Here is a 10940-nt window from a genome sequence, read left to right as displayed (position 1 = left end):
GGTCAAGCCAGCATCTTTGACCCCAAACCTCTTCCTCCATGTGTTCATTTCTACCAGATTGCATGCTTGAGCATGCTATGGAATCTAACCATGTTCATCAACGTGTGGATTGACATAGCCAACTTGCAGTCTGCTGCTTGGCAATTTTTACTCGGAAAAAGACTACCGGGTACAATGAAACCTTATTCCTGAGGCACTGTGCATTAGAATCAGGTCTTACTGGGCTTTTGCTTCATCTCACTGTTCCTCTCGTGCTCCCTCACATATACAATATGGGGATAATTAGGGTTGCCACCCTACAGGTGATGGCTGGAGATCTCTCCCTATTACAACTGATCCCCAGGTGATAGAAATCAGTAGTGAAAGAGACTACTTGGAGGGCTCCTGATCTGCCAAAATCTTTGACTCTTGGACAGAGACAGTTGTGACAGAAAAGGCAGGAGGTCTTCTCCTGGAGGACCTGGGGTACAAAGCGCCTGTGGTTCCATCCAGAACCAAAGGGAACTCTTCTCCCATCATGGAGTCTCTTTTTTCCCCAAGTAGTCTTCTGATGAGGACATGAAAGGGCAGACATTGACACAGAGAATGTTAGGATGAGATCATCTACAGTCTAAACTCATACCACTGGGCAGTGACCACCAACCATTGCTTGCTACACCTTCAGGGTCCTGGTAAAAATGTACAAGAGACCATGGCTTTGTAGAAACGTAGAAAAGATTGGACCTGTGGTGAAACTCTTATCAGAGTGCTGGAGTTGTGAGCTTATAGCATCTCAAATGGACCATCCAGTCCTGTACTGAGGTTGGATGCCACGGAAGAGTTTTGTGCATGCCACATTCCTTGCGCTAGCAGAAGCCCTAATATCCCTTGTTGTGCTTGTACCAAGCAAAGACAATTATATCTCTACTACCTACTGCATGCACAAGACTTAGCACAGTGGATTTCTTCAGATATAATTTCAAAAAACAAATTAAATGCAGTCATGCAAATAGTACATTCCATCGCTCCACATGCACATCATTGTTTTCATTAAAATTATATTGAACGGATATATGTCGCTGCAGTCCTTATGATATTTCTTACATAGGCAGAACAGCACTAAGTACATTTTCCTTTCTGCTTGTAGACTGTTGGATCCAAACCTTGCTTTGGCCAAGTTCTCTAGGCACAGCCAGTAAGGTAATGACAATAAGTTTGTATCCTGTACAGCCTTATTATAAGAGCCCCGTGGCACAGAGTGGTAATCTGCAGTACTGCAGTCCAAGCTCTGCTCACGACCTGAGTTCGATCCCAACAGAAGTCAGTTTCAGGTAGCCGGCTCAAGGCTGACTCAGCCTTCTATCCTTCCAAGGTCGGTAAAATGAGTACCCAGGGTTGGTAAAATGAGTGCTAGGGGTTAAAGGGAAGATGACTGGGGAAGGCACTGGCAAACCACCCTGTAAACAAAGTCTGCCTAGTAAACGTCAACATGTGGCGTCACCCCATGGGTCAGGAATGACCCGGTGCTTGCACCGGGGACCGTTACCTTTTACCACCTTATTGTACATATTGGGTTAGATCCACGCTCAATTTTCCTGCCTCTCCACTCCCACTGCAGCCCACTGATCTCCATGAAATTCTGCTCCTGGAGGATAGGAGACCCTGGGGAATGACATGGGGGCTGCAAACTAGGCAAACTATGTTAACGGGATGGTTTGCCATTGCCTTCCCCAGTCACGTACACTTTACCCCCAACAAGCAGGGTACTCATTTTACCGACCTCAGAAGGATGGAAGGCTGAGTCAATAAGCTGTCTACCTGAAACCAACTTCCGCCAGGATCGAACTCAGGTCGTGAGCAGAGCTTTTGACTGCAGTACTGCAGCTTACCACTCCGTGCAACGGGGCTCTCAGGGCTTGCAGTAGGAAGGGGGAATTGGTGGAAATTGCAGTTTAGTATGGATCCAACTTGTTGTTATAGTTTATCTATTGTCTTATTGTAAGAATAATACACTAAGGCTGCATCCTCATGCAGTGGGTTAGGAATAGATACATTGTAGAAATATTTTGTAAGCTGTGCTGCAAACATGAAAACGTGTTGTGTGTCACTGTAGTTCTGATCAAAGTGGTAAAAAAAAAAGACTTATCAGGTACTAGGAAAAATGGAGATTTTCCAAAGTCTGTCTGGTGTTCAATGTATTGCACACTTTGCTTCATAAACTTGATGCTCAATCTATGCCCATGGCTAACAGCGTAGGTGGAGAAAGGCCCAGGCAGGCCATTTTATTAAGGACTGTCTTTAGCCATGTTGACTGGAACTTATCCTGACTCTGTGAAAGGCAACTCCCTATCATCATTATGAAAGTGTTCACAGTTGCCATTGCAGAAGAATGTGCCTGCCCTTTGGCCCTGCCTATAAGCTGGCACCTTTGGATCACAGAGCACGGCAGGTGCTCACACGCCTAGCCCTAAAATGAGGCAAATGCTGAGTCATAAAGCTCTTGTTTCTTGTCAGTCACCTGACTCGAGTTACTGGAGCAACACACAGGAGGGACTGATGCAATAAGAGACAGAGGAAAGACAGTTGTGAACCAGCTGGGCAAAGGGGAAAACGGAGAGGCTGCCTGCAGAAGAAAGGGAGAGAGAGAGAGGGAGACTATCCGTAGCCTAAGGAAACATGGTCTGAGTGATTATCAATGGTAAGTTAAGGCGGGCTTTACTTAAAGCAAGGTTCTTGTTGGCCCCTGAAGGGCTTCTGTGCAAACCAAAACTGTGGGTCATATAGGGTTGCCAGGTCCCCCTTTGCCACCGGTGGGAGGATTTGGGGGCAGATCCTGAGGAGGGCAGGGTTTAAGGAGGGGAAGGACTTCAATGCCATGGAGCCCAATTGCCAAAGCGGCCGTTTTCTCCAGGTGAAGTGATGTCTGCCACCTGGAAATCACTTGTAATAGTGGGGAGATCTCCAGCCACCTCCTGGAGGTTGGCAACCCTAATTATGAGCCACCTTTCTTACAGGAATTTGGTCCCATAAGGCAAATTAGAAGGCAGTCTATCTAGTCCAGGTCCTGTTTTACACAAAAAGCCAACCCTGGAAAGCTTAAAACCAAGACAGGAACCAAAGCCATGCCCTACTGCTGCTCCCACCCCCACCTGTATTCCGAGATATCTTGTCCCTGTCTGTGAAAGTTCCATTTAGGTATTCTGGCTAATATCTGTTAGTGGAAACCCCCCCTTCCTTGACTTTGCCTAATCTACTTTCCAAACCGTCTAAGACCCATGCCACATGAAAGCTGGGATTTTTTAAAAAAATAACTGGCATGATGGTCTCAATTCAAATTAGGGCCATGGTGTGGTTGTCCCCCTCCCAAAAAAGGGGAGTTTAAGCCTTCCCCATGGCGCAGAGTGGTAAGCTGCAGTACTGTGGTCAAAAGGTCTGCTCACTATATATATGTGTATATATATATATATATAGTTACATGCACATTTTCCCCATCTGAATTCTCAGAACTCAAAAATAAGCCCCCATGCAGAATTTAAGGAGCCCTGTGATGCAGAGTGGTAAGCTGCAGTACTGCAGTCCAAGCTCTGCTCACAACCTGAACTCGATCCCGACGGAAGTAGGTTTCAGGTAGCCGACTCAAGGTTGACTCAGCCTTCCGTCCTCCCGAGGTTGGTAAAATGAGCACCCAGCTTGCTGGGGGTAAAGTGTAGATGACCGGAGAAGGCCATGGCAAACCGCGCTGCAAATATAGTCTGCCTATGGGTCAGGAATGACCGGGTGCTTGGACCTTTACCTTTTTAAAGCCTTCTCCTACAATGGTTTTCTTACCCCAAACAACCCTGCAATGCTTCAGTTTGCCCTACTGGATAAACAGATCTGCATCTAGCAGTTCCCCAGGGCTACCTGCGGTTCAGGAAACGGATCCAGGCAACCCTTCCCCTATCCTGACCCAAACTGAAATCACATACACAAGTTATTTACAAAGTCCATCAGGTCTCCAGCCACACATCTGATCTCACCCTCAACTGGTGGCTACCACTTAGTGCCCCCCCTCGGCTGGGGATGAAGAGATAGGGTTGCCAGATCCAGGCTGTAAATCCCCTGGAGATTTAGGGATGGAGCCTGGGAAGGGCAGAGACCTCCGTGGGGTACAATGCCACAGAGTCTCCCCTCCAGAGCATCCCTTTTCTCCAGGGGAACGGATCTACATAGTCTGGAGATAAGCTGCAATTGGAGGGTATCCCCAGGTATCCCCAGAGTCTCCCCTCCAGAGCATCCCTTTTCTCCAGGGGAACGGATCTACATAGTCTGGAGATAAGCTGCAATTGGAGGGTATCCCCAGGTCCCACCTGGAGGCTGGCATCCCTACTACCACTACATCTTGTGGCAGTGAGTTCCTATCTGCCAATTGATCCTATCCTTCCTCCAAGGATTCTAGAAAGACATATGTGGCTCTGCCTTCGCCAAATGAACTGAGAGTGGCTGGTCCAGCTTCACCCAGCCATCGCCAGGTCTTCTAGATCATTATTCCATCAGCACGCTGACCCTCATGCAGAGGTTAAATCTGCATCATATGACAAAATACCTCTTGCCTACCCTGAACCTACCACCCATCAGCTTTCTTGGCTGCCATGCGCTATGCACTCCACTCTATGGGCATGTTCTTCGTGCAGAATTTTCCAGACAGGTGTCTTTCCTTTGTCTCCAGCCTGCAGTTATGTTTGCGCAAGAATTGCACGCGTGTGCTGCTGTAAAGGAGAAGAGGAAGAGTCTGATTCACCCCAAGCAAAGGACTGAGGTAAGGGGAATTTGATGGGGGCACCTGTTTGCGGTTTTGAAGCAGCTGCACATCAGATCATGCTCCTCGGAGATATTGGGGTCTGCCAAGTTATGGGCAAAAGAGGAGCCAGTGAAGACAAGGTGAGAAGCAACTGTTGATACCCATTGCCAGGTTGTTCAGCTTCTACGTGACAAGGTCGGGAGAAACCACTGGGAAATATCCCATATCCCCAAATTCTTCCCCTCCAAGATTCTATAATCTCGCAGGTTTGAGCAGGCCAATTTCCTCATTCATTTCCTAGGGGGAGGATATGCTTTAATTAGGGTTGCCAGCTCCGGGTTGGGAAATACCTGGAGATTTTTGGGGCAGAGCCTGAGGAGGGCGGAGTTTGAGGAGGGGAGGGACTTCAGTGCCATAGAGTCCAATTGCCAAAGTGCCATTTTCTCCAGGTGAACAGATCTCTATCGGCTGGAGATCAGTTGTTATAGCAGGAGATCTCCAGCTAATACCTGGAGGTTTGCAACCCTAGTTTTAACTGATTCTAAACTGCTGTCAACAATCTGTGCCTCCCAGAGCATGCTCATTCTTTATCATGGGGTGGTTTCTTTCCTCCTTTTATTTAATTTATAAAGTCCCCCCCCCACATAACTGGGAAGTCCCCCTTAAGTATGCAACAACCTTCATATATGGATAGCTTTGTTTTGCTGCTTTTGTGATTGACTCTTCCCCTTCAAGTTTACTGTCTGCTATATTTATCATGCAGATGCACTCTTTCCCACACATTCGTAGCCTGTTAACCAGGGCAGAATAGATTATGTAAGAATAAGCAAACATCTGCAGATTGCCTTCATTTGTATACTATTTCCCACCTGGGTAACAAATAATCCCAGGTTGGTTTAGCTTTACAAATGAAACAATGGCCATTTATGCATGGCTGTTTCCTCACGGTCACCCTACCGGCCATGTCGGGGCTTTGCTTTGATTATGTTTGCATTTTCTGACCATCAGAGGTTGCCTCGCTCTCCCCCTGTGCTTTGCCCACATTTTCTGGATTCATGTTTAGTCAGCATCCAGAAAACACCGGGGGGGGGGGGGCAAGGGGACCTCTGACGGTGGGGATGTGCATGTATAATCAAAGCAAAGCCCTGAAGTAGTCGATAGGGTGACCGCGAGGAAACGGCCATGCATAAATGGCCAGTGTTGATACCTTCATTCAGATTATTCTCTGGACCCATTGTTACTGGGGTTTGTTGTTTGCATCAAACAAATTGAGAAGCTGGCATAGCCTACCACTGCTCTTAACTCTTCACTCATCCTAACCCGGACGGATGGACGGATAGACGGATGGACAGATAGACGGATGGACAGATAGACGGATGGAGAGAGAGAGAGAGAGAGAGAGAGAGAGAGAGAGAGAGAGAGAGAGAGAGAGAGAGAGAGAGAGAGAGAGAGAGATAACATAAAGGGGTAGGTTATGACAGCCACTCTATATATAAAAACTTCTTTGAAGGGTGAGCCAGGGGGTCCCATTTCACCACCAGCAACCTCTCTTTATAATTCCCTGGACTCTCAGGTATACGGTTAAGATATATATTTTTGGACCACCCAGTCCTCCCAGGGACAGAACTTACATGCGCCAGGACAGTTTCCCCTCTGTTTATATGCTACCCAGAGCAAGTGCTGTTATTCATTGTAACACATTCTCGAGTCAAGGGAAAAACACACACAAAATAACAAGTTTATTTAACCAGTAAGCATGGCTGATTCTTCTCCAACCCTCTTCAGAGCTTAGTGGACTGGCTAGAGAGCACACATTTAAAATTCAAGATCTTTGAGAGAGGCTCAGATTGGTAAACAAAAAATAGATCGATGTTTGACTTTTAACTGTTTTTGAGAGAAATAGCACTCAAACCCTGCTTACCTACCAAAAACCTTAAGTCCTTACTGGATTCCCTGGGCACTTTCACACATGCTGAATAATGCACTTTCAATCCACTTTCAATGCACTTTAACATTTGCAAGCAGATTTTGCCATTTCACACAGTAAAATCCAGCTGTGAAGTGCACTGAAAGTGGATTGAAAGTGCATTATTCAGCGTGTGTCAAAGTGCCCCCTGAGTAATCAGGATATCCATTATTCCTTCCCCCTCAAAACTCTCCCTTTTTCTCCACTCCATAGTTGGCCAGCCATTAAATGGTATCTTTTCCCTTCTAGCATTCCAGCCTTCCCTCTCCCCTTTGAAAGGTGACTGGCTGTAGCCAGGGAAGGCAAACTCTCTCTTCTCCATCATAGAGGTCCCTCAAAACGCAGGAATGGGGAAACCAACCCGGTTCACCAGATTAGCATCTGCCGCTCATGTGGAGGAGTGGGGAATTAAACCCGGTTCTCCAGATTAGAGTCCACTGCTCCAAACCACCACTCTTAACTGCTACACCATGCGGGCTCTCCAGTACATAGTGAATTTGTGAAATAATAAAAGGATGGAGATGGGAAAATTCACTTGTTCTGAATTAAAAGGCCTGGCTTCCACGAAGCTTCAGTTTCAATACTCCCGCTCTACAAATAAGCACCAGCTTTCTCAAAACCCACAGAAGACTTGCAACTAACTGGGAGAATGGGTTCCTTAATCTCTCCATAGCATTTCTACCCTAGCTTGCTCTTCCCATCCCTCCAGCATGATGTAGTGGTTAAGAGCAGTGGTTTGGTGCGGTGGACTCTGATCTGGAGAATCAGGTTTGATTCCCCACTCCACATGAGCGGAGGACGCTAATCTGGTGAACCGGGTTGGTTTCCCCACTTCTACACATGAAGCCAGCTGGGTGACCTTGGGCTAGTCACAGCTCTCTTCGAGCTCTCTCAGCCACACCTACCTCACAGAGTGTCTGTTGTGAACATAAGAACATAAGAAAGGCCCTGCTGGATCAGACCAAGGCCCATCAAGTCCAGCAGTCTGTTCACACAGTGGCCAACACAGTGGCCAACCAGGTGCCTCTAGGAAGCCACAAACAAGTCTGTTGTGGGGAAGGGAAGGTGATTGTAAGACGGTTTGATTCTCCCTTAAGTAGTAGAGAAAGTCGGCATATAAAAACCAACTCTTCTTCTTCTTCTTCCTCCTCCTCTTCCTCCTCCTCCTCCCAGGGACTCACTTCTATATAAAAAAACTGGACACTGCCACAACAAAACTATGCCATTTCCATGCTGTAACAATTAATGCCATTTAGATTTTCATTCTTTGTGTATTTCTAGGTATAAAGGGACCAGTACACCAAGACCCACCCAGAGGGAGAGGGGACCTTCCCTTTCCAGTCCCAGAACAGCCCTGTGGAACATGACGATAGTGTACAAACCATGAAGGGTTCTCTGTGGAACGGGTTCCAGCACTGCTCCCCTTTGAAAAACCAAGACATCACTAGATTTGCCAGAACTTCCTCTTGCATCATCACAGAGCTTTATGAAGACAGGTTCACAAACTCCCGTCCGTCTGGAGATGAACTGGTCCAAATTTCCCCCTGCCTGTGATAACCTAACATTGTAAAAATGCTGAATAAGAGTGAAAAGCAAGCATACTGCAGCCATTAAAAGACACTTTGTGTTGCTGTTGGTCATTGGTAGTCATTCTCTTCCTCTTGAGAACTATCAAGAGAAGCCACCAGAGAGCTAAGCTTTGGTCAGTGCTTCTTCCCCGAAACGGGAAGTCCAAAACAGTGTTCACAGGGTCATTACCTCTGGAGAAAAAGAGCATTGACAACAATGGTATCATCCTATAAATATCTGTTTATTTACAAACTTGGAAGGAAAGGGGGTCAAAGAGAAATGGGTCCAAATCCCATAGTCCAGCTGGGGCATACCCGACATCCACCGAGCCCAGGGCACAATAGGTTGCTGCTTCAAGCTTCCCTTTTCAGAAGCTAACACAGCCTGCACAGGCTTGTGCATATCGATAAACCCGAACCAAAAATAAACCCAAAATTAGCCATTTCGGTAAATTTCCAGTTCAGGTTTACCGAATACATAAACATGGGGAGAAAGCTAAAGCTGAATAGGCAATTCTGGGAAAAGCCGAATAATCATTTGGCTTTTAAAGGTTCAGGGGGGTCTTTTTTCGAGATAGAGCCCCCAAATTCACAGCATAGCTTGAGGGGACTCTCCTTGCACAACTCCCAAAGTTTGGTTAAGATTGGGTCAGGGGGTCGGATTTTATGGGGTCCAGAATGAGTTGCTCCCCTCCATAGAGAATCATTGCAAACTTCACAATAGGGCTGTCAATTCGGTTCGGCCCGAACTGAAAATCAGCCGAATTTCCCTTGATTCGGCGGTTTTTAGTTCGGGAGGAACCGAACTCAAAACTGGCGGGCAACCGGGGGGCCGAATTCAGCGAGTTCGGGAGTTCGCGAATAAATTCGGCCAATTCGGGGCCGTCAGTAAGCAGCATAACCTTCAGTAAGCAGCATTCTCCTCCCCCGGCCAATCGGTGGCCAAGCTGGGTCTTCTTCTGGCCAATCAGTCAGGATTGAGTACTGGAGGAATCAGCTGATGTGCGGCCGGCCGGGGAGAGAGAGAGAGGGAAATCCTCATGTGTGTGTGAGGGGGTGCTTGTGCACATTCGCTCCTTTCCGTGGCTGCAGGGGGCGCATTTTTTGGGGTACCGACCCCAAACTTTCAGGGGATATTCAGACAAGTTTTCTTAAGAGACCACCCAAGTTTTGTAAACATTGGGTCAGGGGGTCCCGAGCTATGGGCTCCCCCCTTTTTCTTTCCATGGCTGCAGAGGGCGCATTTTTGGGTGTGCCGACCCCAAACTTTCAGCGGAGCATCAGACAAGGCTTCTTAAGATACCCCCCAAGTTTTGTAAACATTGGGTCAGGGGGTCCCGAGATATGGGCTCCACCCCTTTTTCCTCTCCCCCTTTTCCATTTTCGTGGCTGCAGGGGGCGCTTTTTTGGGGGTGCAGCCCCCAAACTTTTATCATAGCTTCAGAGAATCCCTCTTAAGAGACCACCCAAGTTTTGTAAAGATGGATTCAGTGGGGGCTGAAATATCGGCTCCCCCCCTTTTCTCTTTCCGTGGCTGCAGGGGGCACATTTTTGGGTGTGCTGACCCCAAACTTTCAGCGGAGCTTCAGACAAGGCTTTTTAAGAGACCACCCAAGTTTTGTAAACATTGGGTCAGGGCCCCCCGAGATATGGGCTTTCCCCTTTTCCCTATTGGGATGAATGGATCACCCTCGAGAGATGCATACATATGGATCTTATATTGGATACAAATGGAATCATATTGGATTACCCAGCCTCCCAGCCCCTCCTGCTGGAACAGAAGACAGCCACAGTAAGACCCCTTTGGGGGCTTTAATCTATAATTTTTCTTTTCTGTGTGTGTGTGGGGGGGAAAGCAGAGTCTGTGTGTGTGTGGGGGGAGGGAGCAGTTTCTGTGGGTGGGGGGGGAGCCAAAGGGGGCTTTTGCCGGTTCTGCCTGGGGTGTGTGTTCCCCCTCCAGTCTCTCTCTCCCTGGTTTGAGGGGGGGCTTCATTTTTATTCTTCAGGTTTTTCCTCATTCATAAGATCAGTTAGGTTATTTTGATGCTTGCTCAAAACTGGTTTTCAAATGGTGACTTAAAGAATGCATCTGCCTGGTCCCAAGTCCAATGCAAAAGGAGAAATTCCACCCCCTCCTGTTCATTATGCATAGCTAGCTGCCTCTGTCCCTTTCCATGGTATGCAAACTCCCAGGTGTCAGGTGTTGCTTTGCACTGTTGCAAAGGTGTTGCATTGCGTGCTTGTGTTGCTTTGCAGTTGTATTGTTTTGCAAAATTCTTCACACCTGCCCCGCCCTTTGCATGTTTGCAAAGGTGTTGCTTTTCAGTTGTGTTGCTTTGCAAAGTTCTTAGCACCTGCCCCGCCCTTGCTCTCATCAGCTGTTTGTCGGGCCGGGAGCTTTGTGCTTGGGCGGCAAGCTCTGTTGAGAGATACACATTAAGGGTGGGGGGGACCCCTTTCAGGGCCCATATCTCAGCCCCCCCTGACCCAATCTTTACAAAACTTGGGGAGTCTTTCAATATACGTCCTTTGAAGCTCTGCTGAAAGTTTGGGACCTCTAAGCCCAAAAATGCCCCCCCCAGAGCCGCGGAAAAGCGCGGTTATGTTTTTAATGGCTTTATTCGGCCGAATTTTTTTTCCGAACTTT

The 10940-nt window shown here is 47.5% G+C and overlaps 1 protein-coding gene across 1 annotated transcript in view; it reads right to left on the bottom strand.

Annotated features, from left to right (window-relative positions):
• Positions 1 to 410: 410 nt before the first annotated feature.
• The window catches only part of ATP6V1G1 (ATPase H+ transporting V1 subunit G1), a 59880-nt gene continuing 49350 nt past the window's right edge, over positions 411 to 10940 (bottom strand). The window contains exon 4 of the mRNA XM_056860739.1: positions 411 to 424. The gene's annotated coding sequence lies outside the window, so the exon portion shown is untranslated. The remainder of the gene's footprint in view (positions 425 to 10940) is intronic.

The sequence above is a fragment of the Euleptes europaea genome, chromosome 14 (assembly GCF_029931775.1).
Source record: "Euleptes europaea isolate rEulEur1 chromosome 14, rEulEur1.hap1, whole genome shotgun sequence".
In the NCBI taxonomy this organism is placed as follows: Eukaryota; Metazoa; Chordata; class Lepidosauria; order Squamata; family Sphaerodactylidae; genus Euleptes; species Euleptes europaea.
The sequence above is the reverse complement of the archived record's forward strand: the minus strand, read 5'-3'. Positions and strand labels throughout refer to the sequence as shown.